The following is a 15117-nucleotide window of genomic DNA, read 5'->3' as shown; positions in this document are numbered from 1 at the left end:
AGTAGGGTTATGGTAAGGCTTAGACAGCGTAAGGTCAGGGTTATGGTTTGGTTTAGGGTAGGGTTAGTGTTAGGGTCAGGGTCAGCGTTAGGTTTAGGTTCAGGGTCTGTATTAGGGTCATGGTTAGAGTTACCTTTAGGTTTAGAGTTAGGGTCAGGTTCACAGTCACGGTCAGGGTTAGGGTTAGGGTCAGGTTTAGGTCAGCATCAGGGTTACGATTAGGGTCAGGTTCATGGTCAGGGTTAGGTATGAGTCTTGGTTACGGTAATATCAACGTTAGATTTAGGTTAAGGGTCCCCATCAGGGACATTGTCAGGCTTAGGTTTAGGGTTAGGGTTCAGGTCAGGATCACAGACAGGGTCAGGGTCAGGTTCAGGGTCAGGGATTGGGTTAGGATTTGGGACAGGCTCACAGTCAGTGTCAGGGTCTGGGTTAGTGGTTACTCTTAGGGTTAGACCCGCTCTTGGGTCATGGACCCATCCGGTCAGGGTCTCAGGATAAACCCTGGGCAGAAGGGTGTAGACCCTCCACCCAATCCCACTTAACCAGCCTTAAACTGGAGTGTGAACATAACTTGCCCACCAGACATCTAAACCCTCATCAGCCTCATCCTGCTTGGGGCATCTCCACCCTCGATGGCATGGTCAGGTCCTCTTTACACACAGACACACAGACACCCAGAGGCACACACACACACACACACACACACACACACACACACACACACACACACAGAGATGGGGAGGAGACCTAGGGCTACACCGGTTGATCAGAAGGTGTGGGACTCTCTGACTCTGAGTCCCCTGGTGTCACCTTTTGATTTTAGTAACCAAAGGTCCAGAGGCATTGGGGAATCCTGATATGACCGGCCAGGGAGGGGACGTGTCTGGCGGGCAAGCTCTCTTCTCCCTACATCCTCTCGGCTTCAGTACAGCAGAAGAACATGTCGCTTCCTTTAGGATGTGCCTAGAAATGAGCTGGGCAGGGGGGTTTTCTCTGTAATGGGGTGCCTGGATATGTTGGTTCCAATTCCGTTGGGCTCTGTCGTCAGGGAAGTGAGGTCACCACTGCCTGGGGGCTCCTTACCGAACTTCCTGCTGTACCAGAACTCCCTGAGCCGGCGGTCCCCAAGCTGCTCAGGCTCACACTCCACTCAGGCAGTGCCCATCCAGTGACCCCCATACAGCCTCCCCCAGCCCCTGGGAGGCCTAGGTGCAGCTGTTTTCCCCGCTGGAGGCAACAGAGCTGGATTTATACTAGGTCAGTGTTAGGGTTAGGATTGAGAAAGACTTAGGGTCTGGGTTAGGGTTAGATGTCCTTGGGGTCAGGGTTAGCGTAAGGCTTAGGGTAGGGCTCAGGGTTAGGGTTAGGTTCATGGTTTGGTTTAGGGTCATGCTCACAGTAGGGTCAGGGTTAGCATTACGGTCAGAGTCACGTCAGGGTCAGTTTTAGGGTGATGGTTAGGTTTAGGGTCAGGTTCAGGGTCATGGTTTGATTTAGGGTCAGGTTCAAGTTTTGGTTGGGGGCAAGGTTCATTCAGGGTCAGGGTTAGGTTTGGGACAGGTCTAGTGTCAGGGTGAGGGTCAGGGTCAGGATTAGGTTCATGGTTATGGTAAGGTCAGCTTTATGTTTAGGTTCTGTTTTATGAGTAGTTTCAGGATCAGGGTTAGCTTTAGGCTTAAGATTCTGTTTAGGATCATAGATTGGGTCAGATTTAGGTTTACATTCAGGGTTAGGGTCAGTGTTAAGGTCAAGGCCAGGGTCAGGTTTAAGGTTAAGATCTGACATTGGCAACCTTCAGAGTTAGGGTTATGATCAGCGTCAGGATTATTGTTAAAGTGGGGTTAGGGTTAGGGTTAGAGGTAGGTGGAGGGTTAGACCGGGTTAGGGTCAGTGTCAGGGATAATGTTAGGGGTTAGTTTTAGGGTTAGGTTCAGCGTTAGGTTTCAGGTCAGGGCCCGTGTTAGTGTCATGGTCAGGATTACGTTTAGGTTTAGAGTTAGGGTCAGGCTCACAGTCAGGTTCACTGTTAGTGTTAGGGTCGTGGTCAGGGTCACTTTTAGGGTCAGGGTTAGGTTTATGGTCTTTGCCTGGGTCAGGGTCAGGGTGAAGTGTAACGCCAGTGTCAGCGTTACGATGAGGATCAGGTTTGGTTTAAAGTCCACATTCGGGTCAGCGACATGGTTATGTAGTGGTCAGTGTTAGGGTCATGGTTAGGTTTAGGGTCAGGGCCAGGTTCAGGTTTAGGGTCAGGGTGTGGTATAGGCAAAGATCATGGTTTGGGTTATGAGCATAATCAGGTATAGGTTCAGGGTTATTGTTAAAGTTTAGGGTTAGTGGTAGTGTTAGCGTTTGGTTGTCGGTTAGGGTTACAACTTGTTAGGATCAGGGTCCGTGGTAGGGTTAGGGGTTTCTCTGAGGGTTAGGTCAGCGATAGGATTCGGGGGAGGGCCCGTGTTAGTGTCAGGTTCAGGGTTACATTTAGGGTTAGAGTTAAGGTAAGGCTCACAGTCCGGTTCAGGTTTAGTGTTCAGGTCAGTGTCAGGCTCACAGTTGGGTCAGGGTTAGTGTTAGGGTCGTGTTCAGGTGAAGGTCATGGACAGCGTTAGGTTTAGCGTCAGGCTTTGGTTTAGGGTCCATGTTCGTTTCAGTGTCACAGTTAGGTTTTGGCGGTAGGGTTTGGGATTGGGGTTAGGGTTAGTGTTAGAAGTAGGGTTATAATTAGTCTTAGGGATAGACAGGGTAAGGTTAGGGTTAGGGTTTGGTTTATTGTAGGGGTTAGTGTTTGGGTCAGGGTCAGCGTTAGGTTTATATTCAGGGTCGGTATTAGGTTCATGGTTAGAGTTACCTTTAGGTTTAGGGTTAGGGTCATGCTCATAGTCACGGTCAGGGTTATGGTTAGGGTCAGGTTTAGGTCAGCGTCAGGTTTAGGATTAGGGTCATTGTCAGGGTCATGGTTAGGTTTGAGTCTTGGTTACAGTAATATCAACGTTAGGTTTAGGTTCAGGGTCCACATCAGGGTGAGTGTCAGGCTTAGGTTTAGGTTTAGGGTTCAGGTCAGGATCACAGACAGGGTCAGGGTCAGGGTCAGGGTTTGGGTTAGGGTTTGGGGCAGGCTCACAGTCAGTGTCAGGGTCAGGGTTCATGGTTACTGTTAGGGTTAGCCCCGCTCCTGGGTCATGGACCCATCTGTTCAGGGTCTCAGGATAAACCCTGGGCAGAAGGGTGTAGACCCTCCACCCGATCCCACTTAACCATCCTTAAACTGGGGTGTGAACATAACTTGCCCACCAGACATCTAAACCCTCATCAGCCTCATCCTGCTTGGGGCATCTCCACCCACGATGGCATGGCCGGGTCCTCTTTACACACAGACACACAGACACCCAGAGGCACACACACACCCACACACACCCACACACATACAGAGATGGGGAGGAGACCTAGGGCTACACCGGTTGATCAGAAGGTGTGGGACTCTCTGACTCTGAGTCCCCTGGTGTCACCTTTTGATTTTAGTAACCAAAGGTCCAGAGGCATTGGGGAATCCTGATATGACCGGCCAGGGAGGGGACGTGTCTAGCGGGCAAGCTCTCTTCTCCCTACATCCTCTCGGCTTCAGTACAGCAGAAGAACATGTCGCTTCCTTTAGGATGTGCCTAGAAATGAGCTGGGCAGGGGGGTTTTCTCTGTAATGGGGTGCCTGGATATGTTGGTTCCAATTCCGTTGGGCTCTGTCGTCAGGGAAGTGAGGTCACCACTGCCTGGGGGCTCCTTACCGAACTTCCTGCTGTACCAGAACTCCCTGAGCCGGCGGTCCCCAAGCTGCTCAGGCTCACACTCCACTCAGGCAGTGCCCATCCAGTGACCCCCATACAGCCTCCCCCAGCCCCTGGGAGGCCTGGGTGCCGCTGTTGTCCCCGCTGGAGGCAACAGAGCTGGATTTATACTAGGTCAGTGCTAGGGTTAGGATTGAGAAAGACTTAGGGTCTGGGTTAGGGTTAGATGTCCTTGGGGTCAGGGTTAGCGTAAGGCTTAGGGTAGGGCTCAGGGTTAGGGTTAGGTTCATGGTTTGGTTTAGGGTCATGCTCACAGTAGGGTCAGGGTTAGCATTACGGTCAGAGTCACGTCAGGGTCAGTTTTAGGGTGATGGTTAGGTTTAGGGTCAGGTTCAGGGTCATGGTTTGATTTAGGGTCAGGTTCAAGTTTTGGTTGGGGGCAAGGTTCATTCAGGGTCAGGGTTAGGTTTGGGACAGGTCTAGTGTCAGGGTTAGGGTCAGGGTCAGGATTAGGTTCATGGTTATGGTAAGGTCAGCTTTATGTTTAGGTTTTGTTTTATGAATAGGTTCAGAATCAGGGTTATCTTTAGGCTTAAGATTCTGTTCAGGATCACGGATTGGGTCAGAGTTAGGTTTACATTCAGGGTTAGGGTCAGTGTTAAGGTCAAGGCCAGGGTCAGGTTTAAGGTTAAGCTCTGACATAGGCAAAGTTTAGAGTTAGGGTTATGATCAGGGTCAGGGAGAGGGTCAGGATTATTGTTAAAGTGGGGTTAGGGTTAGGGTTAGAGGTAGGTGAAGGGTTAGACCGGTTTAGGGTCAGTGTCAGGGATAATGTTAGGGGTTAGTTTTAGGGTTAGGTTCAGCATTAGGTTTCGGGTCAGGGCCCGTGTTAGTGTCATGGTCGGGGTTACGTTTAGGGTTAGAGTAAGTGTCAGGCTCACAGTCAGGGTCAGAGTTAATTTTAGGGTCGGAGTCAATGTCACTGTTAGGGTCAGGGTTAGGTTTATGGTCTTTGCCTGGGTCAGGTTCATGGTGAGGTTTAGCGCCAGTGTCAGGTTTACGGTCAGGATCAAGTATTGGTTTAAAGTCCACATTCGGGTCAGGGACAGTGTTATGTAGTGGTCATTGTTAGGGTCATGGTTAGGTTTAGTCTCAGGGCCAGGGTCAGGTATATGGTCAGGGTCTGGTATAGGCAAAGTTCTGGGTTAGGCTTATGATCATAGTCAGGTATAGGGTCAGGGTTATTGTGAAAGTTTAGGGTTAGTGTTAGGGTTAGCGTTTGGTTGACGGTTAGGGTTAGAACTTGTTAGGATCAGGGTCTGTTGTAGGGTTAGGGGTTACTCTTATGGTTAGGTTCAGCGATAGGATTCGGGGGATGGCCCGTGTTAGTTCAGGGTCAGGGTTACATTTAGGGTTAGAGTTAGGGTCAGGCTCACAGTCAGGGTCAGGTTTGTTGTTCAGGTCCTGGTCGGAGTCACTGTTAGGGTCAGGGTTAGGTTTATGGTCATGGTCTGGGTCAGGGTCAGGGTGAAGTTTAGTGCCAGTGTCAGGTTTAGGGTCAGGTTCAGGTATTGGTTTAAAGTCCACATTCGGGTCAGGGGCAGGATTGTGTAGTGGTCAGTGTTAGTGTCATGGTTAGGATTAGTGTCAGGGTCAGGTCAGGTGAAGTTCAGGGACAGGTTCAGGTTTAGGGTCAGGCTTTGGTTTAGGGTCAATGTTCGGTTCAGTGTCACAGTTGGGTTTTTGCGGTAGGGTTTGGGATTGGGGTTAGGGTTAGAGTTAGAAGTAGGGTTATGGTAAGGCTTAGACAGCGTAAGGTCAGGGTTATGGTTTGGTTTAGGGTAGGGTTAGTGTTAGGGTCAGGGTCAGCGTTAGGTTTAGGTTCAGGGTCTGTATTAGGGTCATGGTTAGAGTTACCTTTAGGTTTAGAGTTAGGGTCAGGTTCACAGTCACGGTCAGGGTTAGGGTTAGGGTCAGGTTTAGGTCAGCATCAGGGTTACGATTAGGGTCAGGTTCATGGTCAGGGTTAGGTATGAGTCTTGGTTACGGTAATATCAACGTTAGATTTAGGTTAAGGGTCCCCATCAGGGACATTGTCAGGCTTAGGTTTAGGGTTAGGGTTCAGGTCAGGATCACAGACAGGGTCAGGGTCAGGTTCAGGGTCAGGGATTGGGTTAGGATTTGGGACAGGCTCACAGTCAGTGTCAGGGTCTGGGTTAGTGGTTACTCTTAGGGTTAGACCCGCTCTTGGGTCATGGACCCATCCGGTCAGGGTCTCAGGATAAACCCTGGGCAGAAGGGTGTAGACCCTCCACCCAATCCCACTTAACCAGCCTTAAACTGGAGTGTGAACATAACTTGCCCACCAGACATCTAAACCCTCATCAGCCTCATCCTGCTTGGGGCATCTCCACCCTCGATGGCATGGTCAGGTCCTCTTTACACACAGACACACAGACACCCAGAGGCACACACACACACACACACACACACACACACACACACACACATACAGAGATGGGGAGGAGACCTAGGGCTACACCGGTTGATCAGAAGGTGTGGGACTCTCTGACTCTGAGTCCCCTGGTGTCACCTTTTGATTTTAGTAACCAAAGGTCCAGAGGCATTGGGGAATCCTGATATGACCGGCCAGGGAGGGGACGTGTCTGGCGGGCAAGCTCTCTTCTCCCTACATCCTCTCGGCTTCAGTACAGCAGAAGAACATGTCGCTTCCTTTAGGATGTGCCTAGAAATGAGCTGGGCAGGGGGGTTTTCTCTGTAATGGGGTGCCTGGATATGTTGGTTCCAATTCCGTTGGGCTCTGTCGTCAGGGAAGTGAGGTCACCACTGCCTGGGGGCTCCTTACCGAACTTCCTGCTGTACCAGAACTCCCTGAGCCGGCGGTCCCCAAGCTGCTCAGGCTCACACTCCACTCAGGCAGTGCCCATCCAGTGACCCCCATACAGCCTCCCCCAGCCCCTGGGAGGCCTAGGTGCAGCTGTTTTCCCCGCTGGAGGCAACAGAGCTGGATTTATACTAGGTCAGTGTTAGGGTTAGGATTGAGAAAGACTTAGGGTCTGGGTTAGGGTTAGATGTCCTTGGGGTCAGGGTTAGCGTAAGGCTTAGGGTAGGGCTCAGGGTTAGGGTTAGGTTCATGGTTTGGTTTAGGGTCATGCTCACAGTAGGGTCAGGGTTAGCATTACGGTCAGAGTCACGTCAGGGTCAGTTTTAGGGTGATGGTTAGGTTTAGGGTCAGGTTCAGGGTCATGGTTTGATTTAGGGTCAGGTTCAAGTTTTGGTTGGGGGCAAGGTTCATTCAGGGTCAGGGTTAGGTTTGGGACAGGTCTAGTGTCAGGGTGAGGGTCAGGGTCAGGATTAGGTTCATGGTTATGGTAAGGTCAGCTTTATGTTTAGGTTCTGTTTTATGAGTAGTTTCAGGATCAGGGTTAGCTTTAGGCTTAAGATTCTGTTTAGGATCATAGATTGGGTCAGATTTAGGTTTACATTCAGGGTTAGGGTCAGTGTTAAGGTCAAGGCCAGGGTCAGGTTTAAGGTTAAGATCTGACATTGGCAACCTTCAGAGTTAGGGTTATGATCAGCGTCAGGATTATTGTTAAAGTGGGGTTAGGGTTAGGGTTAGAGGTAGGTGGAGGGTTAGACCGGGTTAGGGTCAGTGTCAGGGATAATGTTAGGGGTTAGTTTTAGGGTTAGGTTCAGCGTTAGGTTTCAGGTCAGGGCCCGTGTTAGTGTCATGGTCAGGATTACGTTTAGGTTTAGAGTTAGGGTCAGGCTCACAGTCAGGTTCACTGTTAGTGTTAGGGTCGTGGTCAGGGTCACTTTTAGGGTCAGGGTTAGGTTTATGGTCTTTGCCTGGGTCAGGGTCAGGGTGAAGTGTAACGCCAGTGTCAGCGTTACGATGAGGATCAGGTTTGGTTTAAAGTCCACATTCGGGTCAGCGACATGGTTATGTAGTGGTCAGTGTTAGGGTCATGGTTAGGTTTAGGGTCAGGGCCAGGTTCAGGTTTAGGGTCAGGGTGTGGTATAGGCAAAGATCATGGTTTGGGTTATGAGCATAATCAGGTATAGGTTCAGGGTTATTGTTAAAGTTTAGGGTTAGTGGTAGTGTTAGCGTTTGGTTGTCGGTTAGGGTTACAACTTGTTAGGATCAGGGTCCGTGGTAGGGTTAGGGGTTACTCTGAGGGTTAGGTCAGCGATAGGATTCGGGGGAGGGCCCGTGTTAGTGTCAGGTTCAGGGTTACATTTAGGGTTAGAGTTAAGGTAAGGCTCACAGTCCGGTTCAGGTTTAGTGTTCAGGTCAGTGTCAGGCTCACAGTTGGGTCAGGGTTAGTGTTAGGGTCGTGTTCAGGTGAAGGTCATGGACAGCGTTAGGTTTAGCGTCAGGCTTTGGTTTAGGGTCCATGTTCGTTTCAGTGTCACAGTTAGGTTTTGGCGGTAGGGTTTGGGATTGGGGTTAGGGTTAGTGTTAGAAGTAGGGTTATAATTAGTCTTAGGGATAGACAGGGTAAGGTTAGGGTTAGGGTTTGGTTTATTGTAGGGGTTAGTGTTTGGGTCAGGGTCAGCGTTAGGTTTATATTCAGGGTCGGTATTAGGTTCATGGTTAGAGTTACCTTTAGGTTTAGGGTTAGGGTCATGCTCATAGTCACGGTCAGGGTTATGGTTAGGGTCAGGTTTAGGTCAGCGTCAGGTTTAGGATTAGGGTCATTGTCAGGGTCATGGTTAGGTTTGAGTCTTGGTTACAGTAATATCAACGTTAGGTTTAGGTTCAGGGTCCACATCAGGGTGAGTGTCAGGCTTAGGTTTAGGTTTAGGGTTCAGGTCAGGATCACAGACAGGGTCAGGGTCAGGGTCAGGGTTTGGGTTAGGGTTTGGGGCAGGCTCACAGTCAGTGTCAGGGTCAGGGTTCATGGTTACTGTTAGGGTTAGCCCCGCTCCTGGGTCATGGACCCATCTGTTCAGGGTCTCAGGATAAACCCTGGGCAGAAGGGTGTAGACCCTCCACCCGATCCCACTTAACCATCCTTAAACTGGGGTGTGAACATAACTTGCCCACCAGACATCTAAACCCTCATCAGCCTCATCCTGCTTGGGGCATCTCCACCCACGATGGCATGGCCGGGTCCTCTTTACACACAGACACACAGACACCCAGAGGCACACACACACCCACACACACCCACACACATACAGAGATGGGGAGGAGACCTAGGGCTACACCGGTTGATCAGAAGGTGTGGGACTCTCTGACTCTGAGTCCCCTGGTGTCACCTTTTGATTTTAGTAACCAAAGGTCCAGAGGCATTGGGGAATCCTGATATGACCGGCCAGGGAGGGGACGTGTCTAGCGGGCAAGCTCTCTTCTCCCTACATCCTCTCGGCTTCAGTACAGCAGAAGAACATGTCGCTTCCTTTAGGATGTGCCTAGAAATGAGCTGGGCAGGGGGGTTTTCTCTGTAATGGGGTGCCTGGATATGTTGGTTCCAATTCCGTTGGGCTCTGTCGTCAGGGAAGTGAGGTCACCACTGCCTGGGGGCTCCTTACCGAACTTCCTGCTGTACCAGAACTCCCTGAGCCGGCGGTCCCCAAGCTGCTCAGGCTCACACTCCACTCAGGCAGTGCCCATCCAGTGACCCCCATACAGCCTCCCCCAGCCCCTGGGAGGCCTGGGTGCCGCTGTTGTCCCCGCTGGAGGCAACAGAGCTGGATTTATACTAGGTCAGTGCTAGGGTTAGGATTGAGAAAGACTTAGGGTCTGGGTTAGGGTTAGATGTCCTTGGGGTCAGGGTTAGCGTAAGGCTTAGGGTAGGGCTCAGGGTTAGGGTTAGGTTCATGGTTTGGTTTAGGGTCATGCTCACAGTAGGGTCAGGGTTAGCATTACGGTCAGAGTCACGTCAGGGTCAGTTTTAGGGTGATGGTTAGGTTTAGGGTCAGGTTCAGGGTCATGGTTTGATTTAGGGTCAGGTTCAAGTTTTGGTTGGGGGCAAGGTTCATTCAGGGTCAGGGTTAGGTTTGGGACAGGTCTAGTGTCAGGGTTAGGGTCAGGGTCAGGATTAGGTTCATGGTTATGGTAAGGTCAGCTTTATGTTTAGGTTTTGTTTTATGAATAGGTTCAGAATCAGGGTTATCTTTAGGCTTAAGATTCTGTTCAGGATCACGGATTGGGTCAGAGTTAGGTTTACATTCAGGGTTAGGGTCAGTGTTAAGGTCAAGGCCAGGGTCAGGTTTAAGGTTAAGCTCTGACATAGGCAAAGTTTAGAGTTAGGGTTATGATCAGGGTCAGGGAGAGGGTCAGGATTATTGTTAAAGTGGGGTTAGGGTTAGGGTTAGAGGTAGGTGAAGGGTTAGACCGGTTTAGGGTCAGTGTCAGGGATAATGTTAGGGGTTAGTTTTAGGGTTAGGTTCAGCATTAGGTTTCGGGTCAGGGCCCGTGTTAGTGTCATGGTCGGGGTTACGTTTAGGGTTAGAGTAAGTGTCAGGCTCACAGTCAGGGTCAGAGTTAATTTTAGGGTCGGAGTCAATGTCACTGTTAGGGTCAGGGTTAGGTTTATGGTCTTTGCCTGGGTCAGGTTCATGGTGAGGTTTAGCGCCAGTGTCAGGTTTACGGTCAGGATCAAGTATTGGTTTAAAGTCCACATTCGGGTCAGGGACAGTGTTATGTAGTGGTCATTGTTAGGGTCATGGTTAGGTTTAGTCTCAGGGCCAGGGTCAGGTATATGGTCAGGGTCTGGTATAGGCAAAGTTCTGGGTTAGGCTTATGACCATAGTCAGGTATAGGGTCAGGGTTATTGTGAAAGTTTAGGGTTAGTGTTAGGGTTAGCGTTTGGTTGACGGTTAGGGTTAGAACTTGTTAGGATCAGGGTCTGTTGTAGGGTTAGGGGTTACTCTTATGGTTAGGTTCAGCGATAGGATTCGGGGGATGGCCCGTGTTAGTGTCAGGGTCAGGGTTACATTTAGGGTTAGAGTTAGGGTCAGGCTCACAGTCAGGGTCAGGTTTGTTGTTCAGGTCCTGGTCGGAGTCACTGTTAGGGTCAGGGTTAGGTTTATGGTCATGGTCTGGGTCAGGGTCAGGGTGAAGTTTAGTGCCAGTGTCAGGTTTAGGGTCAGGTTCAGGTATTGGTTTAAAGTCCACATTCGGGTCAGGGGCAGGATTGTGTAGTGGTCAGTGTTAGTGTCATGGTTAGGATTAGGGTCAGGGTCAGGTCAGGTGAAGTTCAGGGACAGGTTCAGGTTTCGGGTCAGGCTTTGGTTTAGGGTCAATGTTCGGATCAGTGTCACAGTTGGGTTTTTGCGGTAGGGTTTGGGATTGGGGTTAGGGTTAGAGTTAGAAGTAGGGTTATGGTAAGGCTTAGACAGCGTAAGGTCAGGGTTATGGTTTGGTTTAGGGTAGGGTTAGTGTTAGGGTCAGGGTCAGCGTTAGGTTTAGGTTCAGGGTCTGTATTAGGGTCATGGTTAGAGTTACCTTTAGGTTTAGAGTTAGGGTCAGGTTCACAGTCACGGTCAGGGTTAGGGTTAGGGTCAGGTTTAGGTCAGCATCAGGGTTACGATTAGGGTCAGGTTCATGGTCAGGGTTAGGTATGAGTCTTGGTTACGGTAATATCAACGTTAGATTTAGGTTAAGGGTCCCCATCAGGGACATTGTCAGGCTTAGGTTTAGGGTTAGGGTTCAGGTCAGGATCACAGACAGGGTCAGGGTCAGGTTCAGGGTCAGGGATTGGATTAGGATTTGGGACAGGCTCACAGTCAGTGTCAGGGTCTGGGTTAGTGGTTACTCTTAGGGTTAGACCCGCTCTTGGGTCATGGACCCATCCGGTCAGGGTCTCAGGATAAACCCTGGGCAGAAGGGTGTAGACCCTCCACCCAATCCCACTTAACCAGCCTTAAACTGGAGTGTGAACATAATTTGCCCACCAGACATCTAAACCCTCATCAGCCTCATCCTGCTTGGGGCATCTCCACCCTCGATGGCATGGTCAGGTCCTCTTTACACACAGATACACAGACACCCAGAGGCACACACACACACACACACACACACCCACACACACCCACACACATACAGAGATGGGGAGGAGACCTAGGGCTACACCGGTTGATCAGAAGGTGTGGGACTCTCTGACTCTGAGTCCCCTGGTGTCACCTTTTGATTTTAGTAACCAAAGGTCCAGAGGCATTGGGGAATCCTGATATGACCGGCCAGGGAGGGGACGTGTCTGGCGGGCAAGCTCTCTTCTCCCTACATCCTCTCGGCTTCAGTACAGCAGAAGAACATGTCGCTTCCTTTAGGATGTGCCTAGAAATGAGCTGGGCAGGGGGGTTTTCTCTGTAATGGGGTGCCTGGATATGTTGGTTCCAATTCCGTTGGGCTCTGTCGTCAGGGAAGTGAGGTCACCACTGCCTGGGGGCTCCTTACCGAACTTCCTGCTGTACCAGAACTCCCTGAGCCGGCGGTCCCCAAGCTGCTCAGGCTCACACTCCACTCAGGCAGTGCCCATCCAGTGACCCCCATACAGCCTCCCCCAGCCCCTGGGAGGCCTAGGTGCAGCTGTTTTCCCCGCTGGAGGCAACAGAGCTGGATTTATACTAGGTCAGTGTTAGGGTTAGGATTGAGAAAGACTTAGGGTCTGGGTTAGGGTTAGATGTCCTTGGGGTCAGGGTTAGCGTAAGGCTTAGGGTAGGGCTCAGGGTTAGGGTTAGGTTCATGGTTTGGTTTAGGGTCATGCTCACAGTAGGGTCAGGGTTAGCATTACGGTCAGAGTCACGTCAGGGTCAGTTTTAGGGTGATGGTTAGGTTTAGGGTCAGGTTCAGGGTCATGGTTTGATTTAGGGTCAGGTTCAAGATTTGGTTGGGGGCAAGGTTCATTCAGGGTCAGGGTTAGGTTTGGGACAGGTCTAGTGTCAGGGTTAGGGTCAGGGTCAGGCTTAGGTTCATGGTTATGGTAAGGTCAGCTTTATGTTTAGGTTCTGTTTTATGAGTAGGTTCAGGATCAGGGTTAGCTTTAGGCTAAAGATTCTGTTTAGGATCACCGATTGGGTCAGAGTTAGGTTTACATTCAGGGTTAGGGTCAGTGTTAAGGTCAAGGCCAGGGTCAGGTTTAAGGTTAAGATCTGACATTGGCAAACTTCAGAGTTAGGGTTATGATCAGCGTCAGGATTATTGTTAAAGTGGGGTTAGGGTTAGGGTTAGAGGTAAGTGGAGGGTTAGACCGGGTTAGGGTCAGTGTCAGGGATAATGATAGGGGTTAGTTTTAGGGTTAGGTTCAGCGTTAGGTCTCGGGTCAGGGCCCGTGTTAGTGTCATGGTCAGGGTTACGTTTAGGGTTAGAGTTAGGGTCAGGCTCACAGTCAGGGTCACTGTTAGTGTTAGGGTCGTGGTCAGGGTCACTGTTAGGGTCAGGGTTAGGTTTATGGTCTTTGCCTGGGTCAGGGTCAGGGTGAAGTGTAGCGCCAGTGTCAGCTTTACGAATAGGATCAGGTTTGGTTTAAAGTCCACATTCGGGTCAGCGACAGGGCTATGTAGTGGTCAGTGTTAGGGTCATGGTTAGGTTTAGGGTCAGGGCCAGCTTCAGGTTTAGGGTCAGGGTCTGGTATAGGCAAAGATCATGGTTAGGGTTATGAGCATAATCAGGTATAGGTTCAGGGTTACTGTGAAAGTTTAGGGTTAGTGTTAGGGTTAGCGTTTGGTTGACGGTTAGGGTTAGAACTTGTTAGGATCAGGGTCTGTTGTAGGGTTAGGGGTTACTCTTATGGTTAGGTTCAGCGATAGGATTCGGGGGATGGCCCGTGTTAGTGTCAGGGTCAGGGTTACATTTAGGGTTAGAGTTAGGGTCAGGCTCACAGTCAGGGTCAGGTTTGTTGTTCAGGTCCGGGTCGGAGTCACTGTTAGGTTCAGGGTTAGGTTTATGGTCATGGTCTGGTTCATGGTCAGGGTGATGTTTAGCGCCAGTGTCCGGTTTGGGGTCAGGTTCAGGTATTGGTTTAAAGTCCACATTCGGGTCAGGGACAGGATTGTGTAGTGGTCAGTGTTAGTGTCATGGTTAGGATTAGGGTCAGGGTCAGGTCAGGTGAAGTTCAGGGACAGGTTCAGGTTTCGGGTCAGGCTTTGGTTTAGGGTCAATGTTCGGTTCAGTGTCACAGTTGGGTTTTTGCGGTAGGGTTTGGGATTGGGGTTAGGGTTAGAGTTAGAAGTAGGGTTATGGTAAGGCTTAGACAGCGTAAGGTCAGGGTTATGGTTTGGTTTAGGGTAGGGTTAGTGTTAGGGTCAGGGTCAGCGTTAGGTTTAGGTTCAGGGTCTGTATTAGGGTCATGGTTAGAGTTACCTTTAGGTTTAGAGTTAGGGTCAGGTTCACAGTCACGGTCAGGGTTAGGGTTAGGGTCAGGTTTAGGTCAGCATCAGGGTTACGATTAGGGTCAGGTTCATGGTCAGGGTTAGGTATGAGTCTTGGTTACGGTAATATCAACGTTAGATTTAGGTTAAGGGTCCCCATCAGGGACATTGTCAGGCTTAGGTTTAGGTTTAGGGTTCAGGTCAGGATCACAGACAGGGTCAGGGTCAGGTTCAGGGTCAGGGATTGGGTTCGGATTTGGGACAGGCTCACAGTCAGTGTCAGGGTCTGGGTTAGTGGTTACTCTTAGGGTTAGACCCGCTCTTGGGTCATGGACCCATCCGGTCAGGGTCTCAGGATAAACCCTGGGCAGAAGGGTGTAGACCCTCCACCCAATCCCACTTAACCAGCCTTAAACTGGAGTGTGAACATAACTTGCCCACCAGACATCTAAACCCTCATCAGCCTCATCCTGCTTGGGGCATCTCCACCCTCGATGGCATGGTCAGGTCCTCTTTACACACAGATACACAGACACCCAGAGGCACACACACACACACACACACCCACACACACCCACACACATACAGAGATGGGGAGGAGACCTAGGGCTACACCGGTTGATCAGAAGGTGTGGGACTCTCTGACTCTGAGTCCCCTGGTGTCACCTTTTGATTTTAGTAACCAAAGGTCCAGAGGCATTGGGGAATCCTGATATGACCGGCCAGGGAGGGGACGTGTCTGGCGGGCAAGCTCTCTTCTCCCTACATCCTCTCGGCTTCAGTACAGCAGAAGAACATGTCGCTTCCTTTAGGATGTGCCTAGAAATGAGCTGGGCAGGGGGGTTTTCTCTGTAATGGGGTGCCTGGATATGTTGGTTCCAATTCCGTTGGGCTCTGTCGTCAGGGAAGTGAGGTCACCACTGCCTGGGGGCTCCTTACCGAACTTCCTGCTGTACCAGAACTCCCTGAGCCGGTGGTCCCCAAGCTGCTCAGGCTC

The sequence above is a fragment of the Mustela lutreola genome, chromosome 3 (assembly GCF_030435805.1).
Source record: "Mustela lutreola isolate mMusLut2 chromosome 3, mMusLut2.pri, whole genome shotgun sequence".
NCBI lineage: Eukaryota > Metazoa > Chordata > Mammalia > Carnivora > Mustelidae > Mustela > Mustela lutreola.
This window is presented reverse-complemented; position numbering follows the sequence as displayed.